The sequence below is a fragment of the Pyxicephalus adspersus genome, chromosome 5 (genome assembly GCF_032062135.1).
Source record: "Pyxicephalus adspersus chromosome 5, UCB_Pads_2.0, whole genome shotgun sequence".
In the NCBI taxonomy this organism is placed as follows: domain Eukaryota; kingdom Metazoa; phylum Chordata; class Amphibia; order Anura; family Pyxicephalidae; genus Pyxicephalus; species Pyxicephalus adspersus.
The window spans coordinates 88,876,873-88,889,375 of NC_092862.1; the positions used below are offsets into that span (position 1 = coordinate 88,876,873).

At 42.5% G+C, this 12,503-nt stretch overlaps 1 long non-coding RNA gene across 1 annotated transcript in view; it reads right to left on the bottom strand.

Annotated features, from left to right (window-relative positions):
• LOC140331237 (uncharacterized) overlaps nt 1-12,503 on the bottom strand; it is a 166,541-nt gene that overhangs the window by 141,946 nt on the left and 12,092 nt on the right. The window contains exon 2 of the long non-coding RNA XR_011920901.1: nt 5,560-5,689. This is a non-coding gene — a long non-coding RNA (uncharacterized lncRNA). The remainder of the gene's footprint in view (nt 1-5,559; nt 5,690-12,503) is intronic.

Consider the following 12,503-nt stretch of genomic DNA (forward strand, 5'->3'; position numbering starts at 1 on the left):
GCATCTAGAGTTTGGTACTGGGCAGGCGGCATCATTTACAGCACGAGGAGGAGGAGGCGTGGGCTCTGAGACGGAGTGTGGACGGCATTAGTATCTGGCATCTACAGTCAGGTACTGGGTAGGCGGCAGCATCAGTTACAGCAGGAGGAGCAGGAGACAGTGGGCTTTGAGACGGAGTGTGGACGGCATTAGTATCTGGCATTTTAAAGGGGGTACTGGTCAGGCGGCAGCATCAGTTACAGCAGGAGGAGGAGGTGGTGGGCTCTGAGACGGAGCGTGGACGGCATTAGTATCTGGCATCTACAGTTGGGTACTGGGAAGGTGGAAACATCAGTTACAGCAGGAGGTGGAGGAAGAGGCGGTGGGCTGTGAGACAAAGTGTGGACGGCATTAGTATCTTGCATCTAGAGTTGGGTACTGGGAAGGCGGCAGCGGTAACAGAAGGAGTTGGAGGCGATGGGCTCTGTGACGGAGCTTGGACCGCATTGGAGGTTGAGGCCATCACCTCTATGGACAGTGTAGAAGCTGTAGCTAATTGAGACATGAATGGATTAACGAAAATCACACTTTCCGTACCTACTATCTAGTGAATCCAGATAAAAGGGAACGGGCTTAGTGGAATACGCTGGGAAATACATAAATTTTTTATTATTTGTGGATATGTAGCAAGTGCTATCACAGTAAAATATCTGTATTTTTTTCACATAAATACATTTTTATGGGTTTTAGGATACATACCAAGTGCTTGTAAGAATAAAATAACTGCATTTTTTGGAGAAAAATATATAATTTTTTATGGCCTTTTGGATAGATACCAAGTGCTATCAGAATTAAAGATCTGTATTGTTTGTAGAGAAATATAGTAATTTTAATGGCTTTAGGGATATATAGCAAAGTGGGATCAGAAATCAGTGGGATCAAAGTGGGGTCTTTTGGATCGATACCAAGTGCTAGCAGAATTAACTATCTAGATTTTTGGTAGAGAAATATAGTAATTTTAATGGCTTTGGAGATATATAGCAAAGTGGAATCAGAATGAAATATCTGTATTTTTTATCTATAAATACAGAAATTTGTAGTTTTTTTGCAATAGATTGAAGAGGTATCCTAAACTATACCTCTTGTAATATATCACAAAAGGCAGAAAAAGTTCTATATTTATACATAAAAAATACAGATATTTAATTCTGATAGCACTTAGTTCCTATCCAAAAACCCATAAAATTTTCTTTATTTCTGTAAAAAAAAATACAGATATTTCATTCTAATCCTACTTGCCATCTATCTAAATAGGCATAAAAAATCTGTATTTCCCTCTCAAAAATACTGGTATTTAATCATGAATCATAATTAAATATCTGTATTTTTTGGAGAGAAATACATACATTTTTATGGCTTTTTTTATAGATTTATAGCAAGTTGTAGCCGGAATTAAATAACTGTACTTTTTTTTTTTACAGAAATACAGAAATATTGCTGTTTATTTTGATAGATAGCAAGTGGTATCAGAATGAAATATCTGTATATTTTTTTACCGAAATACCGAAATTCTTCTGTTCATTTTGATAGATTGCAAGTGGTATCAGAATTAAATATCTGTATTTGTTTTATAGAAATACGGACATTTTTCTGTTTATTTTGAGAGATTGCAAGTGGTATCAAAATTCAATATCTGTATTTCTTTTTACATAAATATAGAAATTTTTATGGGTTTTTTTATTGATAGCAAAAGGTTTCAGAATTAAATATCTGTATTTTTTTTTTACAGAAATACAATTTTCTGTTTATTTTGATAGATTGCAAGAGTTATCTTAAATAATGAAAAAGCCATAAAAATTTATGTATTTCTCCCCGAAAAAGATATTTAATTATGATAACTCTTGCAATCTATCAAAATAAACAGAAAAATATCTGTATTTCTCTCAAAAAAATACAGATATTTAATTATGATAACTCTTGCAATCTATCAAAAAAAACAGAAAATTTCTGTATTTCTCTCTAAAAAATACAGATATTTAATTCTGATACCACTTGCTATCTATCAAAAAAGATTTCTGTTTTTCTCTCCAAAAAATACAGATATTTATTCATGATAGGCTTTGAAAGTGCTCTTCCCATCAAGGTGTGAGCAGGCCGTGCAGCAGTTGACGACTAATCAGTTCACTCTGCAGAGGGGGGTGTTGAAGTCATTGCTGATCCAAGCCTTAGTCATTATAATAAAAGTGATTTGGTCGACATTTTCTGCGGAGAGCCGAATCCGCTTGTCACTCACTACGCCCCCAGCTACACTGAACGCTCTTTCAGATAACACACTTGCGGCTGGGCAGGCAAGGATCTGAATGGCATGTTCTGCCAGCTCCGGCCACTGCTCAAGCTTGGATACCCAGTAGACCAGTGGGTCCTGGCTTTGCAAGTTGCAGATGTCCTAGGTAGAGCTCAGGTATTCCTGCACCATGACTGAGTAGCGCTGCTCTGTCAGGCAAGGTAGGTGTGTTTCCCAGAAACACAGGGCTGCCAGCAAATTGGCCCCGTTGTCACACACGACCTTGGGTACTTAGGATGGCTGGGCCCGTTTGGCTAAGGGAACCCAGGCTTCACAACCTCAGGACTGTGTGGCAACGTCTGAATTGTGCACCGAAATAGCAAACTGCAGGTTGTTGCTGGCGGTGAACAGATGCTGTGGAATGGGAGATGCTGGGTCTCCCCGGCAAAGTGTCCATGGAAGAAGAGGTTGAGGCACAAGAGTCAAAGGAGGAGGTGGAAGTGGAGGTTGAGGAGGAGATTGCATGGCGATGTGCTCTGGGTGGAGGTAGGTATGCAGGCCTTGCTGCAGCTGCATCTTCCCCTGCTGCCACCAAAGTTACCCAGTGAGCTGTATAGGAAATTTGTCTTGCCTGGTCTTGGCTGCTAGCAATGCGACAGCAGCCAATCTGCGTTGGAGCTCCTGCTCACCGTTTGAGTGGTGGAGCCTGAAAAAAGTAATGCTCGGCTACATGCCCTACTAAAACTTCTGGCAGCAGCACGAGTAACTTTGGTGGCAGAAGGAGGAAAGGCGGCGGAGGAAGATCTAGCAGTATGAGCTTGCTTCTTGGGCGGTCGCACAGAGCTCTGTGCTTTGACCAGGTGTTCCCGCCAGGTTACCGGGTGGTGGCTTTTTAAATGTGTGCTCATGCAACTTGTTCAAAGTTTGTTTTGGTTTTTGCCTCGTTTCAAGTGCTGAGCACACAGTTTGCAGATGACCATAGTGTTGTCATTACTATGGACATTAAAAAAAATGCCCACACGGGCGAACATCTAACTGGGCCGAAAGGTGCTCTGGAGCTGGTGCTTGTGGTGGCGGTCCGTTGTTGTTGAGGGATAGCGCTTCTTGTTCTCAGGTCTGCAGCTAAAAACAAACTCATACTTCTTTCCTTGCCACCCCTGCCAAAGCTGCCCCTTCCTCTTTGGCCAGACATTGTACAATTTTTTTGTGTGGCTTGACACCCTGCAAAATACTTAGCTAATATGCTTTATGTATATGTAAATTTGTACAGTATGAGGTTTTTTTTTATTGGGGGGGGAGTGTTGACACCAAAAATGCAAATGCGCTGTTTGTGTAGTATGCAGCACTGTCTTTCAGTGGTGGCACTTGTAATATGCAGCACAGTATACAAACTATATATTGCAGTATACACTTCATCTGTGAGACGGTCTCTCAAGTGTGATATTGTGCACGCAGTCAGGGAGGGTAAAATGTATTGAACAAAAAAATAATAAATTTTACCTTAAAAAAGGTTAAAAAAAAAATTGTATTTCTCTATATTTCTACCTATTATCTAAACATTGTTTGTAAACTGTCCCTTTTTATACAGCAGAATTCTCTATTGATGTTATATTTACACAGCAACTTAGAGCACTTTTTCACTGTAGTGACCTTTGCCACTAAAATATTTACTTTGATATTAGGGTTAACATTAATTCCTGATCTCCCATTAAATGGTCTTTGGAAATTGTCTCTCTTAACAGACCAGGGTCATGTATTTCCCCTTATCAGGTATTTCTTGATGTGACAACCAGCATCCTTCCAGACCTTCTAGTTTACAACACCCATTGTAAAAGTTGGAGTTGTGTGTCCCCATGTGTCATAAAACTTAGATGATGCTAGTAGAGCAGCCTCTGATTGAACTCTGAGCTGTATTCTGAAACCCATTTATTAATAATCTGTACATTTCCAATATATTTTAATATTTATACTAATATATATTGTAGCTGGATCCTAATGGTGAGCATTTGAGACCAAGAACTAGTCTCCTAGGCCTCAGGAAAGCCTGGGGGTTGGCATTTCATAAAAACTGACATTTTTAATAATGGCTAGAACAAGGGCATTTTGGAAGTGTCCACACGCATCATAATCCATGTGGACACTGAGGCAGACCCCACCCTGCTGTCATTGGATTGTTCTATTAGTCCCACCTCTGTGGTTGACATAGAAAAAGCCATGTAAGCCTAGCAGAGGGAGCTCTCACTGATACCATCTTTTTGCTAGGGACAACGGCACTGCCACATTAAGCACTGCAAGGAGCCCAGTGACTCTGACTAATAATTTGGACTTTACAAAGCAACCTGGACCAAGGCAAACCATTTCTACCTAAGTATTATTTCACAGTTTCTCTTTTATTTTACACTGTTGCTGTTGTTCAGTTATTGTTCTTTGAATGGTCTTTATTTTTCTGTATTTGTTTATGTACTTTTTTTGTATGTTTTTACTTATTAAACACTATAAAAAGTGTACACTGAATCTCTGAATGCTCTAAATAGAAATAGTGTAACTTGCTAACCCAAAATTGCTACTATAAACATTGTGATTGCTGAAACATCCCTGTCTGGAGTGGCACCGGGTGACACAGACAGTATTAAAGAAGCAGAATTATAACTGCAGTTGTCAAGGGTATCGGTGCGTGCTTCTGTCTAAGCACGTGGTGGCAATTTATCTGTGATGGTGTGTTTGGCAACGGGTAACAGAGTGGGTAACTTTGCCCTGTGACAGCCCTTCTGAACAAAGATGAAGAGGCATCATTTGAGGGACAGAGGGTGGGGAATGGGTTGAAAAATAACAATTCTCCAAAAGAAGGGGATAAAGAAGTGGTAAATGCTGTGTGTGCATCCATATCTAAGCAAGGTGAAAATGTTGGCAAATTAGTCATGACCAAAGTAGATGAAAATATATTACCTATTGTTGAACCTCTTGCCAAAAAGGTGTATGAAGGTGTACATAATGCCCAACTAATTATGATTAAAATTGGTGACAAGGTATTACCAGTGTTGGCCATCACTTGCTGCAAGGGCTGCTCAGGCTCAAACTATGGGATCAGAGCATAGGGAGAGTTCTTCTAATCTATCTCCATGCTCTGATTCAGTAGGCTCAGCCTCAGTGTCACTCCCACTGTTCCTCAGCGACCAGGGCCCACAGTTCATGTCTGACCTGATAAAAGCTCTGTGTGCAAAAATACTGACGACTCATATTGTGGCTAATCCCTATCACCCACAAACAAATGGCTTGTGTGAGCGTTTCAATGGTACCTTAAAACAGATGTTGCGGACGTTTGTGGAGTCACAAGGAAAGGACTGGGAACGATATCTTCCCCATCTGGTTTTTGCCTACCGAGAGGTACCTCAGGAGTCCACAGGTTTTTCAGGTTTCTTTGAACTCCTGTAAGAAAAATACACTTGAATTTAATCTGGGAGTCTTGGGAGGGCACTGTAAATGGTACAGAGGTTTCTGTCGTGGACCATGTACCTAAATTCTGAGATAAGATGGAGGAATTGGTGGGGATGGTCCGAGAGAACATGACACAGGCTCAAGCTAAGCAAGCTGCTATGCGCTGGTATGATCAAAATGCCCGGGATCAGACTTATGAGGTGGGCCAGCAGGTGTATGTCCTGTTACCAATGCGGCAAAACAAACTGCAGGCTGCCTGGGAAAGACCTACCCAATTGCCCAGCAGCTGAATGAGGTAACCTACATAGTGAACCTTGGGGGTAGGAGGCAGAGGGCTTTCCATGTGAATTTGCTTAAATTACACCAAGAGAGAACAGCTTTTGTCATGCCTGTATGCAGTCAGCCTGAACAGGAAGCAGGCCGACCTACTGCTAGATTTGTTAGCTGACATCCGGGAGGTGAATAATGATCCAAGCACTAATTCACAACTTTCCCTCCCCCAAAAAGGATCAGCTGTTGAAAGTGCTCGCACCACACAGGTGCACAATCACTGGAAAACCAAGGAGAACGCACATTGCTGTCCTGAAAGTGGACACAGGGACACACCCTCATATTAGACTGGCCCACCGTGTCTCCCAGGAGGTACTATCTGACATGTGGAAGGAAACTAAGGAGATGATGCAATAAGGGGTCATTCAAAAGTCCCACAGTGCATGGGCATCCACAGTAGTTTTGGTCCCCAAAAAGTATCGAACCACCAGGTTCTATGTGGACTACAGAAAACTTAATGCCAACACCTCCTCTGATGCCTACCCAATGCCTAGAATCGAAGAGTTGTTGGATAAGCTGGCAGGTGCCCGCTATCTGACAATCATTGATCTAAGCCAGGGGTACTGGCAAATCCCCCTGTCACTGAAAGCTCAGGAAAAATCCACCTTCATCACCCCATTTTGGGTTTTTGAGTTGTTGGTAATGCCTTTTGGGATAAAAAATGCACCAGCCACCGGCAGAGGGTCGTAAATGACCTATTGCAAGGATTGGGTTAATTTGCGGTTGCCTACCTGGATGATAATGCAGTGTCTAGTAACACCTGGGAAGAACACCTCAATATTCTGTCACAAGTGCTGGACAAGCTTGCATCTGCCAATCTGACAGTGAAACCCAGCAAATGTCAGATTGGCATGACTGAAGTCCAGTGCCCAGGGCATTGGGTAGGAAGCAGCACCCTGAGACTGGAGACAGGAAAAGTTGATGCCATAATGGCCTGGCCTACCCCCAAACTAGAAAAACAGGTTATGTCATTTTTGGGAGCTGACGGTTACTACCGAAAGTTTGTACCCCATTATAGAACCCTGGCTAAGCCCCAGACTGACCTAACCCAGAAGAAAAAGACTGGAACCGTGGAATTGACACCAGAATGTGAGGAAGGCTTCCAAAGTTTGAAGAAAGCACTTGCCAGTGCTCCCGTTCTTCAAACCCCAGATTTTACCAGCATGTTTTTAGTAAAAACTGATGCATCTTCTTATGGCTTAGGTGCAGTACTAAGCCGAGTGGAATATGTGGCAGATGAGCATCCAATCTTGTACCTTAGTAGAAAATTGCTTCCGAGGGAGATGATATATGCCACCATTAAAAAGGGGTGCCTTATTATTATTATTATTATTATTATTATTAAACAGGATTTATATAGCGCCAACATAGCGCAGCACTGTACATTAAATATGGGTAAGAGGTTTTGGAGGATGCAGGAAAACTATGGAGTAGGAAACCACTCACCGGGTCGGTGCCTCATGGCAGATGTAGAGGTCTTGTTGGCCCAACTTAGGGCTGCTGCAGCTGATCAGTGCCAAGGCTGTTGATGCGGCCTTAAGGGGGGTTGCTACTGTCTCCAACGCTGGGAGGTGAGATGCCTTTTGGCCTAGGAGGTCTCAGCCTCGGGTCCTTACAGGACCCTCCGGTGCCTACAGTGAAGCATGAGCCTGCTGCGGCTGAAAAGGCAGCTGGCAGGAATCCTTAGCTACGGCAAAGCTCGAGGGGGAGTGTGGAAGCCCATCAGCATCCCTTTTCCCTCCCGGAGATGGTCGGTGGTGGACTGCCTGCTGTGCAGGTTTGGCTTAGGGTTTGGGGAGGGAGGCAAGTGGAGGCAGGAGAGCACAAGGGGGGGGGGGGGCAGGATGTATTGGTGGTGTTGTTGGGGTTGGAGGGGTGTCACGGAGCAGGTGGGGTCCAGGGGGGACAGGGTCGCAGTGGGGAGCATTACAGCAGAAGGGGGCAGGGGATAGCGGGTGCCGGAAGGAGGAACCAGCAATGGGTGGACATCAGAAGCTCACAGGGAGCTCAGGAGAGACAAGGCGGTGGCATCGACTTTAGCAGGGAATGTTGGTGGCAGTGCTGGGGCAACTTTAGCAGTCAGAGTGAGTGATGCTGCAAAAGGGCAAGTGTATGTGTGCTTTGAGGGACCCCTGGGTGCGCACCTTAAGCAAGAGGCCTGGAAGCAAATATGGAGAGGTGAGTTCATCAATATTTTTTATTTTGATGCTGGAGAGGTTTACTTTGGACAGCAATCCAGGTGAGTGGAAAAAAAGGGAGGAGGATTTGCAGTGGCACAGGATGAAACTGCGCACATTTGCTAACTGGTTGCAGGCATTTGCTAATTTTGCTAGTGTGCTGGTGGAAAAGTAACCTGAGCATTGCTCAGCATTGTTTTGCTACCTGGACACTATCAGTGAGGTGCACAGGGTGTAAGAGGGAATGGCTTGGCTGTGTTATGGCGAGCAGTTTCGTCAGAGCAAGGCATTTTGGCCGGTAATACACTGGGATCATAAGGATATCAACTTGTGGATGAAGCTGATAACGCCGGCAGGAACAATGGGGCAGCCTCTTCATAGGGGGCCGGAAGCCCTTCACCTTTTGGATCCTGGCCTTCCGGAAAAAGTGTTTGTGTTGGCAATACAGCGAAGGGGTGTGCACATTTGGCAGCTCCTGTTGTTTTAAACATTAATGTTTGTTTATAACAAATGTGCAAATAAAAGAGAATCCTAGTAGCAGTGACCATAATATGATTTTATATAATGTAAGCTGTAAACAGGAAGCAAAAATAGAAAAGATAAAAAAAATTAATTTTAAGAGAGCAAATTTTCCATTATTAAGGGCGGCTCTCGGTGACTTGGACTGGGAGACAATATTGTCCACAAAAAACACAGAACACAAATGGGACGTCTGTTCTACAAAAGCAAACTGAAAAATATATTCCAATGGGTAATAAGAGGCTAAAATTAAAACCTGGCTTGTGGCGTACAGCTGATGTTAAAAACGCCATAAAGAACAAGAAAAGGGCATTCCAAAAATATAAAAATGAAGGATCACCTTCATCATTTGAAACCTATAAAGAATATAACAAAAGATGTAAAAAGGAGATAAAATGTGCAAGACTTCAATGAAAGACAGATTGCAAAAGAAGAAAGATTGCAAATTGCAGATTGCACTTTTTTTTAGCTCTGTGTACACGAAGGAAAATGGCAGAGCTCAATTCCAAATTTATAATAGCAATGTCACTGCCTTAAATGAGTCACAATAGCTCAGAATTCATATGATTGAGAAACAGCTGGGAAAACTTAGGGTTGACAAAGCACCAGGACCTGATGGATTACATCCATGTGTCCTCAAAGAGCTGAGCACAGTTATTTCAAAGCCATTATTTCTAATTTTTTTTTTTTAATTTTTAGAGACTCTTTAGTCACTGGCAAGGTACCGATGAATTGGCGTAAGGCCAATGTGGTTCCTATTTTCCAAAAGGGAGCAAAGTCATTACCAGGTAACTACAGACCCGTTAGTGTAATGTGCATAGTTGGAAAGGTCTTTCTGCTAGAAAATAATATTATAAGTGATAGTCAGAATGGCTTCAAGAAGGACAGAAGTTGTCAAATAAAATTACTCTCTTTTTATGAGAAAGTAAGTAAACAGGTAGACAGTGGAATAGCAGTTGATATAGTGTACTTGGACTTTGCTAAAGCATTTGACACTATACCCCACAGACGGGTAATATGCAAGTTAGGGTCGATAGGTTTAGAAAAGTAAATCTGTAAATGGATAGAGAACTGGCTTAAAGATCGCATCCAGAGAGTTGTAATTAATGATTCATACTCTGAATGGTCTAAGGTTATTAGTGGTGTACCCCAGGGTTCAGTGTTGGGACCTTAACTGTTTAACATCTTCATAGATGATATAGAGTTTGGGATTAAAAGTACCATTTCTGTGTTTGTAGATGACATCAAACTATGTAATGGAATTATGTCCATACAGGATGTCTATAATCTACAAGCAGACCTGGATGTATTGTTTGATTTGGCAGCCAAGTGGCAAATGACATTTATTATGGATAAATGTAAAGTTATGCATTTGGGAGCTAACAACATGCATGCTTCATACTGTCTAGAGGGAATACATTTGGGGGAGTCAGAAATGCAAAAGGATCTGGGGGTTCTGGTAGATCATAGACTTAATAACAGCATGCAATGCCAAGCTGCAATATCTAAAGCTAGTAAAGTACTTTCTTGTATTAAAAGAGGAATAGACTGCAGAGATGGAGACATAGGCCCTGATTCACTAAGCAAAATCGGAGGCTCGGTCGCGCATTCGTATTTGCGATCCAAATTCGGAAGCCATCGCGCAATTCACCTACTAAATGTGCTCACTGCTGGAGCCGCGCATCCCCGGCAGTTTTACACTGGCGAGCTTGCATTAAAAGTCACTGTTCCCCTAAAAAAGCATTCTTTTTACATTCTTTCTGGCACACATATTACCCTTAGCCCTAAAAAAAAAAATATTTGTGCTGTTCAAATGTTTAAAACATCTATATGCGCTAAGAAAAAAGCATATTTTAAAATGACTTACTTCTTTTCTGTTGGGCAAGAGTTAACTGAGTTCAGCTCCTCTACATAGGCGCCTATATAAAGGCTTACGATGCCTGATCGGAGGAGCCGCCTGCGGGTAAATCTTGAGACTTTCCACGCGCGAAGCCTCGGCTTTCCCATCGGACTAGATTTTCCCACAAAAGTCACAAGCACACACATGTTCTTGTTTGCTTCTTATAGATATATATGTATATGTGTGTGTGTATATATATATATATATATATATATATATATATATAAATAATTGTAATTACTCTAGTTATTATAATAATAATAAAAAAAAAATTATATATATATATATATATTATAGGCAACCAGCAGGAAAGGTACTAGAGGGCAGATATGTGCCATGCAGGTTGCTGATCTCATAGAGAGAGAACACTACAGACAAGGTGACCTAGTTGATTTTCTGCCTTTTTTTTTTTTTCTTCTTTTTTTTGTTGGAAATGGACTGTTGCCCAGCAGAAAACCAACCATCAATTGCTGGAACAAGTCACAGTCCTGGGGCAGAGGGTGTCAGATCAGTCAGTTTCTACAACAGAACAGAGATATTTTTACGGCCCTGCCAGGCATTACAGATGTCATTCAGCATGACATAGTCACTGACCCCAAGGTAACGATAAACATTAAACCATACAAAATCCCGGAGGCTCAGAGACAAGCGGTCTCTGAAGAGGTAAAGCGTATGTTAGATCTGCAGGTTATTGAGGAATCCAAAAGCAGCTGGTCCAGCCCTATTGTATTGGTGCCTAAGCCAAATGGGACCTGGCGGTTCTGCAATGATTTCCGCCGACTAAATGAAGTCTCTAAATGCGATTCCTATCCTATGCCTCGGGTAGATGAGTTAATTGAAAGGTTGGGACCAGCTAGGTATATTACCACACTTGACCTCACCAAAGGATACTGGCAGAGGAGATGAAAGAAAAGACTGCCTTCTCCACCCCAGATGGACACTTTCAATATAGAAGGATGCCCTTTGGGTTACAAGGGGCACCTGCCACCTTCCAGAGGTCAATGGATAGGGTCTTGAGGCCCCATAAAAGGTACGCAGCAGCATACTTGGACGATATTGTGGTCTTTAGCACAGACTGGGAAACACATCTAGCTAAGGTACAGGCAGTACTTGATTCTCTCAGGAAAACGGGCTTTACTGCTAACCCTGAGAAGTGCGCTATTGGGTTAGAGGAGGCTCGCTATCTGGGGTATATTGTAGGTAAGGGCACAATAAGACCACAGGTAAACAAAGTGGAGGCAATTCAAAATTGGCCACAGCCTCTGAAAAAAAAACAAGTGAAGACATTCTTGGGGATTGTTGGCTATTACTGCAGATTTGTCCCAAACTTTGCCTCCATTGCAGCATCCTTAACAGACCTTACAAAAGGGAGAAAAATCAGTAATGGTCAAGTGGTCTCAGGAGGCAGAAAAGGCGTTTCAGGACCTTAAAATAACCCTGTGCAGTCAGCCTGTGCTCATAGCACCAGACTTCTCAAAAGAATTTATTGTCCAGACCGATGCCTCAGAGGTTGGTTTAGGGGCAGTAATGTCACAGGAGGTAAATGGGGAAGAGCACCCCATTATATATTTGAGTAAAAAACTCACCTCCTGTGAGAGAAACTACTCAATCGTGGAGAGGGAGTGTTTGGCTATGAAGTGGGCCCTCGAGGCTCTATTTGGCAGGTAGAAAGTTTCGGTTGGTATCGGACCATGCCCCTTTAAAGTGGATGTGCCGAAATAAAGGGAACAATGCAAGGGTGACAAGGTGGTTCCTGGCGCTACAGGACTTTAATTTTGTGGCAGAGCACAGGGCAGGAAAGCATCATATCAATGCTGATGCCTTATCAAGGGTTCACTGTCTGTCAGGGTCAAGTGCCCAGTCCCCTGGCCTTGGGCAG